At 58.6% G+C, this 16,985-nt stretch overlaps 1 pseudogene across 1 annotated transcript in view; it reads right to left on the bottom strand.

The window, feature by feature from the left end:
- Window positions 1-3,024: 3,024 nt before the first annotated feature.
- Window positions 3,025-16,985, bottom strand: part of LOC309585566 (olfactory receptor 14J1-like) — a 42,888-nt pseudogene continuing 28,927 nt past the window's right edge. The window contains exon 2 of the transcript in view: window positions 3,025-3,051. The product of the transcript in view is annotated as an olfactory receptor 14J1-like (transcript). The remainder of the gene's footprint in view (window positions 3,052-16,985) is intronic.

Below are 16,985 nucleotides of genomic sequence, written 5' to 3' on the forward strand. Positions count from 1 at the left end.
TTTCTTCGAGTCATTAATCCATAGATTCTGACGTGTTTTCCTTTCTTCTTGCAAATTTAAGACATCTTTTTGAGAGAAGTGACTGACGTAGCTTCTGCTGCTGCTGGTGCTTTAGTCTGCAGGTCAGGGCAGGTGATTTTAACCAAGGATGGAGTCCAAAGGTAACGTTCCAGTTTCGCCAAGTCAATAAAACCATTTACAATGGGGGTACTGATGCTGAGCAGCTTTCCTAGTTTTTGGAAAGTTGCAACCTTAAAAAACCCAACAGGTTTTCCTACCTGAGGATACCAGCAGTAGTAAGATGCCAATTCTTTGCAGCTCTTTTCTGTATCTTTGGTGCTTTTAAGAGTTCCTCAGTCCCCAGCAGGAAAGAGAGCACGTGAGATAATGTAAGTGATTTGAGAGCTGTGTGTTGTGCCTTGCCACATCAGCGTTCGTGACAAGCTGGACACCCCACTCGTAGGTCTGTCGAGTTGAATTCACCCTAATTGTGTGCAAACAGCAGCCCAGAGGTGCCGAGAAGAGTGGGCTGATTGCTGTGTGGGCAGAAGACTTTGGACAGCAGTACATCTTCACTCTCCCAAGTTGGAAAAATATTTCAAATCTACATGAATTGAAAATATTTCTCAAAATTTATCAAAAGGTATCAAATAATCCATACTAATTTATCATCTATTCAATTTATCCTATATAGTATGATATACTATATATTTTAATAGATATAATAAATAGAATATGTAAAATATATACTTGATCTTTTCCTAAGCCATTGCCTGTGGGGCTTATAGACCATCTCCTAGCAGTGCTACATTTTTGCCTTCTGGTCCTACTTATTATAGCATCAGTTCCCCTGCGAGTTCCTTCAGGGCACTTCAAAGGGCTTCCATCACTTTAGCACTTGTGAGAACTTGTTGCTTCCCAGTTCTGCAGCATCCTTCTGGATTTTGGAGCATTTCAGCACTTGGGTCAATGGCCCTTCCCTCATCCCTGCCCTGCAGCAGTTACACTCACTGTTCCCTCGCCCTTGCTCCAGACCCTTTGCCAAAGTGCTGCCAAAGGCAGCGCAGCTGGCTCAGGATCCCTGGTTGCTGCTGCTCTCCAGGATGACTTTCAGAGGGGCACTTGGAGCGCTCCCTAAAGAGCTCCCGGTGGGAGGGGGGTGGATTTCTCCTCGCCGGGTGGCTCCTGGCTGCAGTTCTACGCTCAGGGTGATGCCTTTTTCTGGTCTTAAAATCAAGAGTCATACACGGTTAGAAGGGAAAAAGGGAATTTACCTCAGTATTTATTTTAAGCATCCTTAGGTGCACACGTCCAGGTCATATGCATCGAGAATTACAGCAGTGGAAAAACTCAACTGGGAAGTACAGGGACAACCCAGAGAAAGTAGCTATGTGTGTAGAAATGGGACCCTCAAAACCCAGATTTGCAAGATTTGTCAAGAGACATCCATGACGTGGGTTCAAGCCCTGCCTGTAGCCTTGCTGAGAGTCCGCATACAGCCAAGGCGAAGGGACAACATCAGTCCCTATGAAATATTATATGGCAGGCCATATCAGGTTCCACATATCCCAGGGGAAATTCATACGAGAGGTAAAACTGATTTGCAAAAGTATTTAATGGCTCTGAGTTCCACTTTGCAGAAGCTCCAGCGATTCGTTGTGTTATCCAAACCAATAGGATTGGACACAGCTGCTCATCCGTTCCAGCCTGGAGACCGGGTCTGCATCAAGTGCTGGGACAGCGACCCCTTGCAAGCCAAGTGGAAGGGACCAGTCCAAGTTTTGCTGACCACTTTTACTGCAGTCAAGGTTGCTGGCAAGGGACCGTGGATTCACTACTCCAGGGTGAAGAAAGCTTCTGCTCCCAAAATCACCAAGAAGACAGAGACTGATTCAAATCAGAAAGATGCAGTCTAAACTGTTTTTTACATGTTTGCTGTTTGCCCAACTGGTAACCATGGTTCAGGGTTCACCCCATGATTTACATAAGACTGTGGTCCAAAATGTGTCCAAAATTCTTAATAAGAGCGATTGCTGGATCTGTACTCAGTTACCACCCCTAGATGGGAAGGGTCACTGGCCATTGATTGGCATTTTAATGGAAGAATTAAGAAAGATTTGGATGAAATTTGGAAGGGAACTCAAATTCTACATGAAGTGGCTTCTAAAAATAACACTTTAAAATTTGATCATATTTTTGATACCCTCACCTCATGGTTACCAAACTGGGCCTGGGTAAAAGAAATATTCATAATAGTTGTAATTGTAGTTATTATCTGTGTAATTTCCTGTGGAGCAGCCGGTTGTGTAAACCGGTTCTGTGGTTAGAAAGGTAGAGTAGAGTAGAGACTAGACAAGGTAGAGTTTTGTTAGTCTCTAAAAGGGTGGAAATGATGCCATGAAGATTTTTGCCTTTTCTTTTTTACCCCTGTTATACCTTTTTACAACTTCTGTATTCCCAGTGCTTTTTGCCTACATTCTTGGACTTGTTAGTCAAGCTAAGAGGCTAAACATTTTAGAAGCTTCGTAGCTAGGGATCAGTGTGCCCCAGAGCCCAAGGTCCTCTCCAGAACATATTCTGTAAACCAAGATAGAACCATCCAGGAGAAGGTTCCTTGGGGAGGGGGGGCTCACTTGAGTCTCTCATTGGGGAATCTTTGATAGATCTGCTAATTAGTAACACCTATAATGTTATACCCAATGTTGGGGGGAGAAGAAGAGGAGGAGAGACACAGAGACACAGGAAAGACTCGGCGGGGTGCATCTCGATGCATATGACCTGGACGTGAACACCTACGGATCCTTAAAAATAAATACCAAGGTAAAATCCCTTTTCCCCTTCTAACCGTGTATGACTCTTGATTTTAAGACCAGGGAAAGGCATCACGGCCTGCGCTGTTGCCTGCTGTGCTCTGGGGCTGCTGCTCCCCGCAGAGGGAACTGCACTGCCGTGCCAGAGGAGACAGAGAAGCTTCAGCTTAAGCCAAACTGAGCTGGGTGGCTGGGCTGGCAGGAGTGGCGAGGGTCAAGGGGATTCCCAGAGCTCATCCTGCTGCAAGGACGAGGAAAAGTGGCAGTGGGAAGCCAACAGTGAGGAGAGCTGAGGCCTGGAGAGCAGCTCTTGAATGACGCTCAAATCTCACCGGACCTCTGAGACATTGCTGTTCTTCTGCCAGTGAAAGGATGAGTCCCTAAACCTGGGGCTCGCTCCTCCTCGTGGTCAGGGGCATCAAGGAAGGCTACAGTGCGACAGAGACTGCCCTGAGCTGGCAACTCACTGGGGGAAAAGAGGGAGCACTTGTGAAGTAAAGGCAGGTGGGGCAGAGAACTGTGCAGAGAAGGGCTGAGCTAAAGCTTGAGCAAGCTGAAAAATGTCATTTGGGGTCATCCCAGATTGATTTCATTTCACAAGTTATTGAACAAGTTTATTTTGGGCGGGGGGGTGTCATGTTTTCCCCTGGAGGCGTGCACTCTGCAGGCTTGAGCTGCGTTGCCGAAATGCTCGGGCACGTCTCTGCTGCAGCTCACACCGGTTCTTCTTTGGCTTCTTCCGGCCCGGTGCTGAGCCGCAGCAGAGCCCTGGCGGAGCCCAGAGCAGCCTCAGCATCCACAGAGCCCGGCTGCAAGGAGAGAAAGCAGAAACCGCCCGTCAGCTGAAGGCTCCCGTCCCCCTTGTCCCAGCCGCCCGCGGTGCCCAGGCCGTGCTGGCCGTGCTCAGAGCGGTGCCCGAAGCCGCCCGTCCCTGCTGCCTTTGGCAGGAGAGCAGGAGGGCAGGACACGTGCCCAGCCTGCAGCCGGCCGTGGCACAGCCACCTCCTCAGCAGCTGCCCAGAGCGGGATGCTGCTGCGCTCGCTGCCATCTCCCAAAAGCCCTTATCCCAGCCGTGCCAAGAAGACGGGGACCCACCGCACGCCACCCGCCGCCGGAAGAAAAGCTGCTCCCAAGCCATGTCCTCGGCCTTCTCCAAGGCCACGTCCCATCCACGCCGCAGCTGCTCCCAAGCACTTCCCGATCCAGACTGGACACCACCTACAACGCTTCCTTGAAGAAAAACAACAAATTAAAGAAAAGGCATTACAGACAAAAAGGAGAAACAAGAAAAAAGCTAAAAAATCTTCTCTCTGTCGGGGGCCTGAGCAAGGCCCAACCTTCCCTACATGCTGGGGAAAAACCCACCCACGGGCGAGGGAAGCCCACGCTTTCTCCCTTCCCCCCTGCACTGCCCCCCAACAGGCACGGCGAGCCCAAAGCAAACAAGGGGAGGGGAGCAGCCCAAGCCCTTCCTTTCCTGCAAAACAAAGCAGCCCGTGCACAGCTCCTGGAGTGCCACCTCTGCTCCTGCCATGGGGGCTTGTTTGTGTCGGGCTGCCAGCCCCAGCCCCAGCCCAGGGAACAGTGGGTGGTGGGGGCTGTTGGCAGGGCCAGGGGCTGACTCCCATTTCGTAAGCACCCCAGCCCATCCCGCCCACCCTGCCCAAAAGCAGCTTGGCAGCCGGCTGAAGGATTGGTTGCCTCCGCCCCAGCAAAGGGAGGAACCTTTGCTTCCTGGCCAGGCCGTGCAATGCCCAAATCTGGGAGCATCCCCCTGGGTGTGGACTCATCTGTAAATTCGCTGTGGAGCCTGGCTTTGAAGAAGGTGCCACAATTGAAGTCCATCATCTTCAGCTTGCCAGGTGGAGGAAGAGCTTGTCATCCTTGATGTCACCCTCCATGTCTCCAGCAGCAGCAGCCGCACCTGGCACAGCTTCTCCAGGGGCTTCTTCTTCCCTGGGGCTGGAGCAGGCTGTCAGTGCTCTGCCCAGGGCCCCGGCTGTTGCTGAAGCAGGACAAGCAAAAGCAGCTGGCACGGGGGCCACCAGAGCTGGGAAGAGCAGCTCAGCTCCAGCAGCAGGGCTGCGCGTGCCCAGCTGAGGAGCCCTGCGCAGCGATTCAGGCAGGACAAAAACTCTGCCTTTCTTTGCTGCTCCTTGCCAAGGCGCGTGTGCAGCTGGAACTCACCGGCTCCCTGGCTCAAAGCGTGCGTGTGGCTCTCTCCCTTCTCCTATGGCACGCGAATATCCTGCATCCAAGGAGCACAGGACAGGTCTTCTAATGAGGGCCTTTCCGAGGAGAGCACGGATAAACACCGTCGGATGAGATCCTGGCACTCTGCGCAGAGAAAGCAGAAAGCACCAGTCAGTTGCAGAAGGCTCCTGTCCGCTTTGCCCCACTCTTGCCATGGCCAGGCCGTGCTGCGTGTGCTCAGGGCTGTGCCTAAACTTTGCCATCAATTCTTTCTTTTGGAGGAGAGCAGGACATTGCCACCTCCTCAGCAGCTGCCAGGGTGGGATGCTCCTGAGCCCGCTGCTGCCTCCCAGCACTGCTATTCCCCCCGTGCTGCAGAGACGAGGATCCACCTGGAGAGAGCCGTCGTGGGAGCGAGAGCCGGCCCCAGGTGCTGTTCCAGCCCCTCCTGAAAGGGTGCTCCCCGCAGACCATCTGGTGCAGCACGATGCCCAGGGACCAGACGGTCGCTGCCTCGCCGTGGTACCAGCCCAGGTGCGTCCATTCCGGGGGGCTGTAGGACGGTGTTCCTATGGAATAGAGATGGAGTTCTTCAGGGGGACGCTGCCTGCTCCCAGAGCCTCGCCCCAGCATCCCCGGGCATGCGGGGGCTGCACCAGCGGCACGCGGCCTGACCCGCTGCCCTCTCGCCAGCACCTGGGGCTTGTGTACAGACTGGGGGTTGGAAAAGAAGCCGCCGGTGTCGCAAGAGGGCAGCGGAAGCCCTGGCAAGGCCCGAGCATTCCATGCAAAGGAAAAACCCACTTGGTGCTGGGGAAAAACCACGCTTTCATCCTCCCTGCCTGCACTGCCCCAGAAACCATTCTTAAGCCAAGGCAAGCACGGGCAGCAGAGCAGTCTGAGCCCTGTCTCGCCTGCACACCAAACGGGCTGGAGCACAGGTTCTGGCCCCCCCTCTCTGCTACCCCCTCCCACGGGTGTTTCTGTGGCGCTGGCTGCCCCAGCCCCAGCGCCAGTCCTGGGCAGAGGGGCTGGCAAAGGCTGCCAGCAGGGCTGGAAGATGGCCCCTCAGCCAGCGCCGCTCAAAAGCAGCAAGGCTGAAGACTCCGGCTGCCATGACTGGCAGCAAAAGGGAGAATCCCCCCTGCCACAGCCGCCTTGGGCTGTGAGCTGTTGGGCTCTGAGATGCCGCTCCCAGGAGCCTCCCCCTGCGTGGGCTCACCTGCAAAGCTGGTGTAGGCTGCGGCTTGCAGGTAGGTGCCACAGCCAAAGTCGATGAGTTTGGCCTGCCCGGTGGCCAGGTCAACCAGGATGTTCTCTGGTTTGATGTCCCGGTGCAGGACCCCGCAGCTGGTGCAGTGCCGCACGGCCTCCAGCACCTGGCGGAACAGGTGCCGCGCCACCTCCTCGCACAGGAAGCCCCGTGCCCGAATGAAATGAAGGAGGTCCTGAGACCGCTCCGGGCGCTCCAGCACCATCACCACGTTGTTGGGGAGCTCCAGCCACTCGTGGAGCTGGACGATGCCAGGGAAGCCAGCGGACACCTTGGCCAGCAGCACGATCTCCAGTGGTGCTCGGGTGCCGTCGGGCTGTGGGAGGAGCACGATGCCGTCAGCGGGGCCCATGCCGTGCCGGGGCTCGGCAAGCCCTCAGCCAGCCGGGGACGCTCTGCGCGCTCCGCTGGCCCCACGGCCGCTCTCCCTCGAGGCGTTCTGGCGGCTTCCACCCTGCCGGGCCTCGGCTCATCCCCGCCCGTCGCGCCCCGGCTTCTCCCGCTGCCCCTCGCTCACTCACCAGCTGGCCCCAATGGTGGATGCGGTTCCGCGGCACACGTTTGATGGCCACCTGCAAGGCAAGGGGAGCAGCGGGCTGAGCTCGCCGCCCGCCCTGCCGAGCCCCATGCTCCTTCTCCTCCTCCTTTGCCCCCCGCCTCCCGCGCCCGCCGCCGGCCCCGCCACTCACCGGGGCGCCGTCCGAGAGCCGCGTCGCCGCCAAGACGCTGCCGAAGCCGCCGCGCCCCAGCAGCGAACCCAGCCGGTAGCGCTCCTTCAGGCCCTGCTGCGCCTTCCGTGCCGGCGAGACGCGGCCGTCAGCGCTCGGCCCGGGGCCAGGAACGGCCCCCGAGCGCCGCTCAACCGCCCCGGGCCGGCCATCCCCACATGTTGCCTCTTTTGAAGCGGACACCGGCGGCTCGGGGCCGGCGGCCGCGCTCAAGAGCGGCGGAGTTCGGAGCGGGGAAGACGCTGCGGAGGCGGCGGGAGCGGCCGCGCCGCCTGTGTCCCCGGCGGGCCCCGGGAGGAGCCGAGGCCGGGGCCGGGGTCGGGGTGGGGGTCGGGCTCGGGCCAGCCGGAGCCAGGGGCTGGCGATGGTGCCCAGGAGCCAGGCACTGATGCCCGCCCAGCAGCGCCACAGCCAGGACGGCGAGAGCCGGGCGGAGGCGGGACCGCGGCGGGACGCCCGGGGGCGGGGAGGGGGCAGCCCCGCCCGGGGCCGGGGCCGGGCCGGGGGCATGGCCCGGCCGGGCACGGGGAGAGGGAGGCCGCGGGACGGGGGGGTTGGGGAACGAAAGGGAGAGCGGGACAGGGTGCGAGACCCTGGGAGAGGGAGAGGAGGAGCAGGAGAAGGGACTTAGCAGAGGGTTCGTGGACTCGCTGCTCTTCTGCTGCTCTTGTGCTGCTGCCGCTGCTGCCGCTGCTGCCGCTGCTGCCGCTGCCGCTGAAGCGCTGGGAGCGTTTGTCCGCGTGTCCGTGTGTCCGGTGCCCGTGTGTCCGTTGCCCCCCGCGCGCCCCACGGCCGAGCCCCGCGCGCCCCGGGGCAGCACGGGCCGCTCCGCTCCGGGGCCGAGGCGGAGTCCCGGAGCATCTCTTCCTCCCGCAGCCACAGCAAACCCGCTCGGCCTTTGGGAGCATTTTTGCACACGGTTCCCTTTGAAGGGCTCCTCTCTCCTCCCATTTCCAAGGAGTCTCCCTGGGGTTTTGGCACCTGCAGCGACAGGGTAGCGATTGGGCTTCAAACTTCAAGAAAGACATGGAGGGGCTGGAGCATGTCCAGAGATGGGAATGGAGCTGGGGAAGGGTCTGGAGGACTTCTGAGGGGCAGCTGAGGGATCTGAGGGGGCTGAGCCTGGAGGAAAGGAGGCTCAGGGGGGAGCTGGCTCTCTCCAAGTCCCTGACAGGAGGGGGCAGCCAGGAGGGCTGGGGCTCTGCTGCCAAGGGAAAGGACGAGAGGAAATGGCCTCGGGGGAACCTTTGGGGTGGATGGTGGGGAAATTCTCAATCTCCATGTCTCGACAGAGCGGGAGAGGGGGAGGGGTGGGGCACGAGCTGGGGACACGGGGGTGGTGACGGTGGGCTGGGGACACGGGAAAGGGCACGGGAAAGGGCGCGGGAAGCCAAAGCCCCGCTGAGCGCTGGCGCTGCGCTGGCACGGGGTGAGCCGGCAGCAGGGCCCCAGAGCCCTGAGGGACTCGCCCTGACGCCCGGGGAGTATTGATCCTGGTCTCTAAAAAATGTGACTCAATAAAATACCATTAAAAGATGCCTCCTTCTCCTTCTCCTTCTCCTCCTCCCCCATCCCTTCTCCTGCTCCCCCCGGGCCCAGCGCCCACCCTTGGCCCCCCGTTTTCCCAGCGCGGTCGCATCCCGCGGGAGGAGCAGGGATGGAGCCGGGGCAGGTCGGGCTGGGGCAGGGCTGGGCTGTGGGCCCGGCCTGGGAGCCCCCCACGCGCCCCCTCCTCAAATTCCCCTGGCGGGGGGCGCTGGGGGCGAGGGGGGGCGCAGGTGGGGTCCGGGGGGGGAGCGCTGGGCGCTGCGGGTCTGCCTGGCAACTGGTGAGTCACCAGCGCCGCGCGCTCTGATTGGCTGAAGGTTGTTCAGCGCCTTCTCTGATTCTCTGACACTCGCGGGGAATTTTGGTTGGTCCTTGGGGGCTGTGGGGCGGCTTGGGGGGGGGTCTCTGCGCCTTTGGGGTTCGCTGGGTGGCGATTTGGGGTTGAGGTGCCTCCCAAGGACCCCCCGGGGGGGGCGACATACGGGTGACACACGGGGGTCCCATTCCCGATCCATCCTGGGGCCGGTTCCGCCCCCTCCACTCTCGGTCCCCGCGCGGGATCCCCCAAAGTCCCTTCCCACTGTTCCCCAATAAACGGGACCGGGGCGAACTGGGAAGCCTTCCTGGGAACACTGGGAGCAGCCGGGCAGGGGCAGAGTGACAGCGGGGCTGGGGGGGACACACGACCCCCCAAAATCAGTTCAGTGCCGCAGCGTGTTGTGCACAATTTCTATGCTGATAAGAGAAGGGGGTGCTTTTGGAACGTTTTCCTTCCTGACACGTCTGTCTGTGGGAGCTTCAGGTGCTTGGGCTCAGGGATACGGAAGGTGTGTGAAAGTGACTGGGCTGCGAGAATCATGTTGCACAGGGAAGAGGGAAGGTCAGCAAATGTTTCCTGTCCTGGCACATGTCTCAGTCTGAACTGCAGCTGGAGATGCTTCACTTCCACCAAGGACTCTGCCACCTGGAGAGAAGGATGTGCTAGATGGAGTTGAGAAAGAAAGTGCGTATCACGAGCTTGTTTCCTCTAGTTCCTAGACAGCAAAGGGGCTGTGAAAGGCAGCACTGGCTTTTTGTTCTAGGACTTTTTCTTGACAAGCAGCTGCTGGATGTTAGGAAGGGCGTTTGGGCTATGCAAAAATGAGAGGGTAAGATGGTACACTGAGCTTGAGAGAAAAAGCCTATCTTCAGGGCTTTGGATGCATTTCAGAGGCTGGGAGTTCCATGCTGAGCAGCTGATGGCACAGAAAAGGTTCTAAAGAAAGAGGCCGTGCTGGAATTGCCTTTTCTTTTGCAGCCTAGAAACTGCACAGCCAACAGCAAAAACGATTCCTCCTCCTCCTTGCCTGCTCCATGCAGGATCCCATTCCTTTCTGTCTCCAAGAGGCAGGATGCACAGCCGAGCTCTTCCACCCACTGCTCACACACGACTGGGGCCGCGCCAGCCAAGCGCTTGGCTTTTTGCTGGCCACTGTCAGCGCTCATGGAAACAAGCACACGATAGCGCTGCCCACTTGCAGGAGAAGGAATCACTGCGAGCCCAGCTCGAAAGCACCCCAAGGGCAGAGGCAACTTGGAAACTTCCCTGCTCTCAAATCAACGGTATCAGGACAAAAAGATTTCCCTCATCTTCCCCTTGCAAGTGCAGACTCCTCTTTGCACCCACACTTCAAGAGCAAGATGAACTCCTTTGCCCTAACTTGCACTTTCCTTCTCAGCTCTAGGCACCATCCTAAGCCTTCCCTCTGCCAGAGTCAGGATCCAAAGACAACGGCACCAGGGACTGCTCACACACGAAAGGCACCAGGACAAAAGGCTCCCGAGCTTGGCCTTTGCATTCCCGCTGACAGCTCAACAGCTCTAAGCCAGAGAAGTGCCTGGTGGGAGGAGCCTTTAGAATCACTCCGAGCACCTCATGACAAGGAGCTGCAGCGTGTGGGGATGAATCTCCAGCAGCCTCCTGCCCCAGAGTGTCCCCCGGGAGCAGCCATGCTCCAGGCCGTCACTGCCAGCTGCACACCCAAAGGAGCCGGTGTTCCCCACCACGGCTGTGCCTGGGACAGAGACACGAGTGGCCACAGAAGTGGCCATGGCACTGTCCGCACGCTGTCCCTGCTGCTTCTCGCCCAGCCGCTGGCGGGGCACCAACTCCCAGCCAGCCACTCCTAAAGCCACGGGCCCACTGGGACACTGCGGGGGCTCGTGGAAGCCAGCGGCCATTGTGACCCAGCGGGGCTGCACAGAAGCCACGGTGCTTTGTGACCCGTGGCTGCCAGGAGAGCCTTTGTGATGCTGGGGACCTACCCGGAAGCCTGGCTCCACTGTGACACCAGCACAGAAGCTCGGGGATCCCTGCAGACCGTGGGGATGCTGGGGAAGCTGACGGAAGCCTGGGCACCACAGTGACGCTGTGGAACCTGGTGGAATGGAGGGGCTACAGTGACACTCTGGGGCCTTTTGGAAGCAAGGAGACCCTGATGGGAAGCCACGGGATGATTAATGCTGGCAGGAACCTGCTCCAGCTGGGCTCCTCTCTCCCAGCTTCCACAGGTGCTGCTAGGATGCCCCTGCGGCACTGGCTTGTCACGGGCTCACGGCTTCCTTTGGGAATGGCTCTGCTGCAGGATGGCATGCTGCAGAGAATGCAGGTAGATGTTGTGCTCCCTCCTGGCATGCAGGTGGACAAGAAAGCCTGATCCAGCCCCCCCTCAGCCCGGCTGTGTCATTGGGGCAGGGCAACTTTGGCAGCAGCCCCAGCCCTGCTCCTGGTCCTGGCTGGGCACGCAGCTGCTGGGACACAGGTGTGTCCTGATGGCCGCCGTGTACTCGTTTGAGAAGGGAAGGACAGAGTGCATCAGTGAGTTTGGTGTGGCTTACATGCGGCAAGGAGAAGCTGCAGCCCAGAGCTGGCTTTCACTTCGAGAACCTTTTGCTCTTGCGGGAGCAGCTGGTGGACATTTTCAACCGAGCTGCAGGAGTGAAAAGTGTGATGGCATGTCTATCTGAGAAGGACGGTTCAGTGCCGCAGCGTGCTGTGCACAATTTCTATGCTGCTAAGAGAAGGGGGTGATTTTGGAACGTTTTCCTTCCTGACACGTCTGTCTGTGGGAGCTTCAGGTGCTTGGACTCAGGGATCCCGAAAGTGTGCGAGAGTGACTGGGCTGCAAGAATCATGTTGCACAGGGAAGAGGGAAGGTCAGCAAATGTTTCCTGTCCTGGCACATGTCTCAGTCTGAACGGCAGCTGGAGATGCTTCACTTCCACCAAGGACTCTGCCACCTTGCGAGAAGGATGTGCTAGATGGAGTTGAGAAAGAAAGTGCGTATCACGAGCTTGTTTCCTCTAGTTCCTAGAGAGCAAAGGGGCTATGAAAGGCAGCACTGGCTTTTTGTTCTAGGACTTTTTCTTTCTTTCTTTTTTCTTTCTTTTTTTTTTTATTGTTTCTTCTTACTTTGTTTCTTTTTTTCTTTTTCTTTCTTCTTTCTTTCTTTCTCTTTCTTTCTTTCTTTCTTTCTTTCTTTCTTTCTTTCTTTCTTTCTTTCTTTCTTTTCTTTCTTACTTTCTTTCTTTCTTTTCCTTCCTTCCTTCCTTCCTTCCTTCCTTCCTTCCTTCCTTCCTTCCTTCCTTCCTTCCTTCCTTCCTTCCTTCCTTCCGAATTCCTTCCTTCCTTCCGAATTCCTTCCTTCCTTCCTTCCTTCCTTCCTTCCTTCCTTCCTTCCTTCCTTCCTTCCTTCCTTCCTTCCTTCCTTCCTTCCGAATTCCTTCCTTCCTTCCTTCCTTCCTTCCTTCCTTCCTTCCTTCCTTCCTTCCTTCCTTCCTTCCTTCCTTCCTTCCTTCCTTCCTTCCTTCCTTCCTTCCTTCCTTCCTTCCTTCCTTCCTTCCGAATTCCTTCCTTCCGAATTCCTTCCTTCCGAATTCCTTCCTTCCTTCCGAATTCCTTCCTTCCTTCCGAATTCCTTCCTTCCTTCTTTCCTTCTTTCCCTCCCCCCCTCCCTCACAGGCTGCTTCTCGCCACATTGAAGGGGTGCAAAGCAGCAGGATCCCCTCCCAGTTGGGGTCCTCTCACCCTCCCAAAATGTGGGGACTTCACCTCAGCCACCCAAATTGCAGGGGGTTTACGGCACCTTCCCCAAATTCACTGCAACTTCCCAGAAGCCACATAGAGGCCCCAAAATTGTCAAAAAGCAGCAGGAGCCTCCCCAAAAGCAGCTCCTGCTTTCCCTCCCTGAAATGCCCCACTCCAAGTGCCCAAACCACCCCATCAATCCCAAACTTCAACCAACCCCCATCCCATCCCATCCCACCCCTCCTGGACACCAATTCCCCTTCTGTGCTTCCTGACTCGCCACAGCCGGGCCTTGGGGCTGACGGATCGAGCCATTTGGGGCTGCCATCGACACATTGAGGCTGGCATTGAGTTTATTGGAGGCTCCTGCTCAATCCCTCCATCCCAAATGGGAGCTTGGAACCTCTCCTCAGCCCTTGCTGTGCCCATGGGCTCACCTCAAGTCCCAAAATGAGAGCCAGGGCCCCACAGCCCATTCAGAACCTCTCAACATTGCCACAAACAGCAGCATCCTTCCCAAAATGGGCTCCCCACATCCCTGACAATAGGTCCCCCTTCCAAGTACCAGAGCCCCCCTCTCAGAACCTCTCCCAAAGCATTGGGGGCACCCCAAAACTGCCTCAGGAACGGGACATACCCTGAGATCCCTTCAGGAATGTGGGATACCCCAGAACCCACTGAGGAACGGGGTCCCCTCAGCCTCATCATGCGCAGCCTTCAGCTGTCTCAGGCAGAGCCCATCCCGCCCTCAGCAGCCCCAGCCCAGCCCAGCCCAGCCCTCCTGGGCAGGAAGCCCCAATGGCCGAGCCGGCCTGGGACACTTGCAGGGATGCGGGGGCAGCCGCAGCTTCTGGGGCCAGCCTGGGCCAGGCCCTGAGCGCCCTGCCAGGGAACCATTGCTGCCCCACATCCCATCTCAGCCTGCCCTCGGGCAGCGGGAAGCCGTTCCCTGGGGCCCGGCCCCGCAGGCCCTTGGCAAGAGTCTCTCTCAGCCAGCAATTGCTGCTCCTCCCTGCTGCGGGGCCCAAGCTGCAAGTTGATTTTCTGCCGCTGGCCCCGGCCCAGCCCCGAGCCAGGGCCAGGCCCTTGCCCTGGAGCTCTGCGGGCGCTGTGGAAAGCTGAGAGGCAGCTCTGGCTTCTCCACTTCTCCTGTGCTAAAGCTGCCTGGCAGAAGAAATGGAGGGACAGCTCTGGTGGCACAATCCCTCCCGGCCCAGGGCCCAGCGCTGGGAAGGTCTTTCCGTGCCGAGGCTTTGCTGCGGCCAAGGAAAGCTCCTGGCTCAGGGTCACCTTTCCTGCTGGGCCAGAGCCCCCGAGTGGCCCAGCAGCAGCAGAGAATTCCAGCACAGCCCCGGCACGGGCAGGGCGGCCCTGGGCGGGCTGCGGGAGCCGGCAGCGCCTGAGCTCAGAGCAGCTGAGCCCGGGGGCTCTTGGCCAAGGCCGAGGCCCAGCGAGCATTTCTCAGCTCGCAGGGCGGCCTGGAAAGGTGCTGGGGGGGATCATTCACCCCCCAGGGCGGTCCCAGTGGCTCCCAGGATTTCCATGTCCGTGCTCCCAGCGCTGCTCCCAGCCCTGATCCGTGGGGATGGCAATGTCCCGCTCCCTTCCCGGGGCAGGCTCACACCTGAGCCAGGTGTGCAGGGCAGGACCTTGCCCTGAGCCCAAGCCCTGTCCCCCCTGCAGGATCTGCTTCCCATCGGCCTCTTCCTCCTGCGGCCCCAAGCCCAGCTCGGTGCTGAACGAAGGGCGCTGGGCCGGGGTCATCCCCCGGCGGGGGCTGCGCACCCCCTCTGCCCCCTCCCCAAATTCCCTCCCGGGGCAGCAGGGGCTGGCTCAGGAACATTGTGGGCAGGGAAAAGGGGGTGAGTCCGGGAAGGGGGGGGTTCACACACGCTCTGGGGGGACACACACGGCTCCTGGGGACCCCCCCTCACCTTCTCCTGCAGTGCCAGGACGATTAACCCCAACATGGAGCCCCTGACCCCCAGCAGCATCTTGGGGGTGGGGTCTGGTGGCGAGTTTGGGGGTCTGGGGGAGAGAGCACAACTGCCCTAAAACCCCCTCCCAGCCCCACAGCCACTCCCGGACCCCTCAAATCACCCCACAGCTCCCGGCCAGGAACCCCCCAACCACACTCTGCATCATAAATGACCCCAAGAACCACAAAATTCTCTCCAAGCCACACAGCCCAGCCAAGATCACCAAAACTCTCTCAGAGACCACCCCAAAAGGCCCCTCCAAGCACCACAAATGCCCTCAAGAGACACAAAAGCCCCTCCGAGTCCCCCAAGGAGCCCCCAGACACCCTCCCACCCTCCCCCATAGCACTGACCAGAACAGGCTGGGGGATAGGAACATCCACAGCCCAGAGCAGCTCAGGCACTTCAGCAGCGATTTGGGCACTTTGGAGGTCACACCCCAAAGGGGGAGACACAGGGCAGGGACTGGGACAGACAACTGGAATTCCTGGAGAACAGATGGGCTCAGGTGGACACCTTCTGCCAGCACAACTACGAGATTGTGGCCCCAATCTGGCTTCACAGCCCCACAACACTCAGATCCTCCCGAATATTCCCCTGAACAGTAAAGTCACCCCCAAATTCCGGTAAAATGGTGGAACTTTAGATCTCTCTGTTTAATTTCTTTATTTTTACCCCAATTTTGGTTGTTTCAGTAGGATTAACACAGAAATTACTTAGGCTGCAGAAGATCTCCAAGATCATCCAGGGTTGCTTGATACCACCAGAGAAAACAATTGGACAGAGCAGATGAAAATTTTAGGGTGTAAAGGTAAAAAATCAGCTCATCCCAATGGATCTCCAATGTTGATCTGAGTCCCGATGGATGTTCCTGCCCCTGCGTTCACCCAGGTGCCTACGGGGATCCAGGAGAACGTGGAGAGCACCAGCCAGGGGTCTTCCCAACCTGGATCACAGGGAATGTGGGTCACCAGGGCTCTGCCAAATGTGGCTCCTCTGATGGGAGATGGAGTTGGAGCAGAGGACAAAGCTCTTGCCACAGTCGGGGCACTCGCAGGGCTTCCCTTAGCGGTGCCTCCGTTGGTGTTGGGTCAAGTTAGAGCTCTGTGAGAAGCTCTTCCCACACTGGGGACACTCGTAGGGCCTCTCCCCGGTGTGGATGCGCTGGTGGACGATCAGGTCAGAGTTATCTCTGAAGCTCTTCCCACATTCCCCACACTCGTAGGGCCTCTCCCCTGTGTGGGTGAGCTGGTGGCGAATCAGGTGGGAGCTCTGGCTGAAGCTCTTCCCACATTCCCCACACTTGTGGGGCTTCTCCCCATCGTGAAGCTGCTCATGAACCACCAGCTCTGACCTCTGGCTGGATCTCCGGCCGCCTTCCCGGCACAGGGTGGGTCTTTCCTCCTCAGAGCACCCTGGGCTGCGTTTGCAGCCCCTCCTCCTGTGGGATCTCCGGGGCTTTTCCTCCCCGTTGCATTCCTGCGCTGTGGAGCCGCTCAAAACGGCCTCTTCCACCAGGTTCTCCCGCGGGGATTTGTCCTCCCTGGGCTCCGTGCTCAGCTCCTTGTCTGGGGAGGAAGGACAAGGAGAGGATGGGATTTGCCTCCGTGCCACAGGGAAGGGCAAGGAGATCCCCCCAGTCCGTCCCCGGCAGGACGGCGTCGGCAGCGGGGTTGTCCTGCAGCCGGGGGCGATGCTGGGCTGGGAGATGGAGCAGGAGAGAGGGGAAAGGGGCACTGACTTCCTCCTCACCTGCCTGGGGCTCCCGGGGCATCTTCCTCTTCCTCACAGCCTCCTCCTCCATCTGGCCAAGGGCTGGGAATGGGAAATCCTGGTTTGGGGAAAACAAGGGATGAGCACATTGAGTTTAAGGTCCCTCTGCCCAAGTCCATCTCTAGAAGTCACTGGGCACTGTGTGTCCATAAAAATCTGCTCTGAAAAAGCCTCTCAGGAGTTCCCTCTCTCTGGTCTCTCCCCTTTGGTGTCCGGGGGTTCCCCCTGTCCCAGCTGCTGGGGGTCCCTCTTTTATTGGGGTCCCCCTCTCTATTTGGTCTCCACCTTCCCCAGGCTGCTGGGAGTCCAGGAATCCAAAAGCTCCCCCCTTTGGTCTCCCCACTTAGGGATGCTGGGGGTTATGGGGTCCCCAGGTCCCTTATCCCCTTATTCTCTGCTTCGGGGTGCAGGGGGTCCAAGGAGTCCCCCCTGCCCCTCTCCAGGCTGTTGAGGGTCCCGCGAATGGCGGCGCTCCCCCCTCTCTGGGCTCCCCACTTTGGGGCCCTGGGGGTCACAGGGGTTCGCTCCTCCAGACTGCCGGGGCTCCCCTGCTCCCGGTACTGCCCCTCTCTGCTCGTCCCACTCTGGGGCTCCCGAGGTTCCCCCTCCGGCTC

Source organism: Coloeus monedula (assembly GCF_965178545.1).
Source record: "Coloeus monedula genome assembly, contig: HAP1_SCAFFOLD_73, whole genome shotgun sequence".
NCBI lineage: Eukaryota > Metazoa > Chordata > Aves > Passeriformes > Corvidae > Coloeus > Coloeus monedula.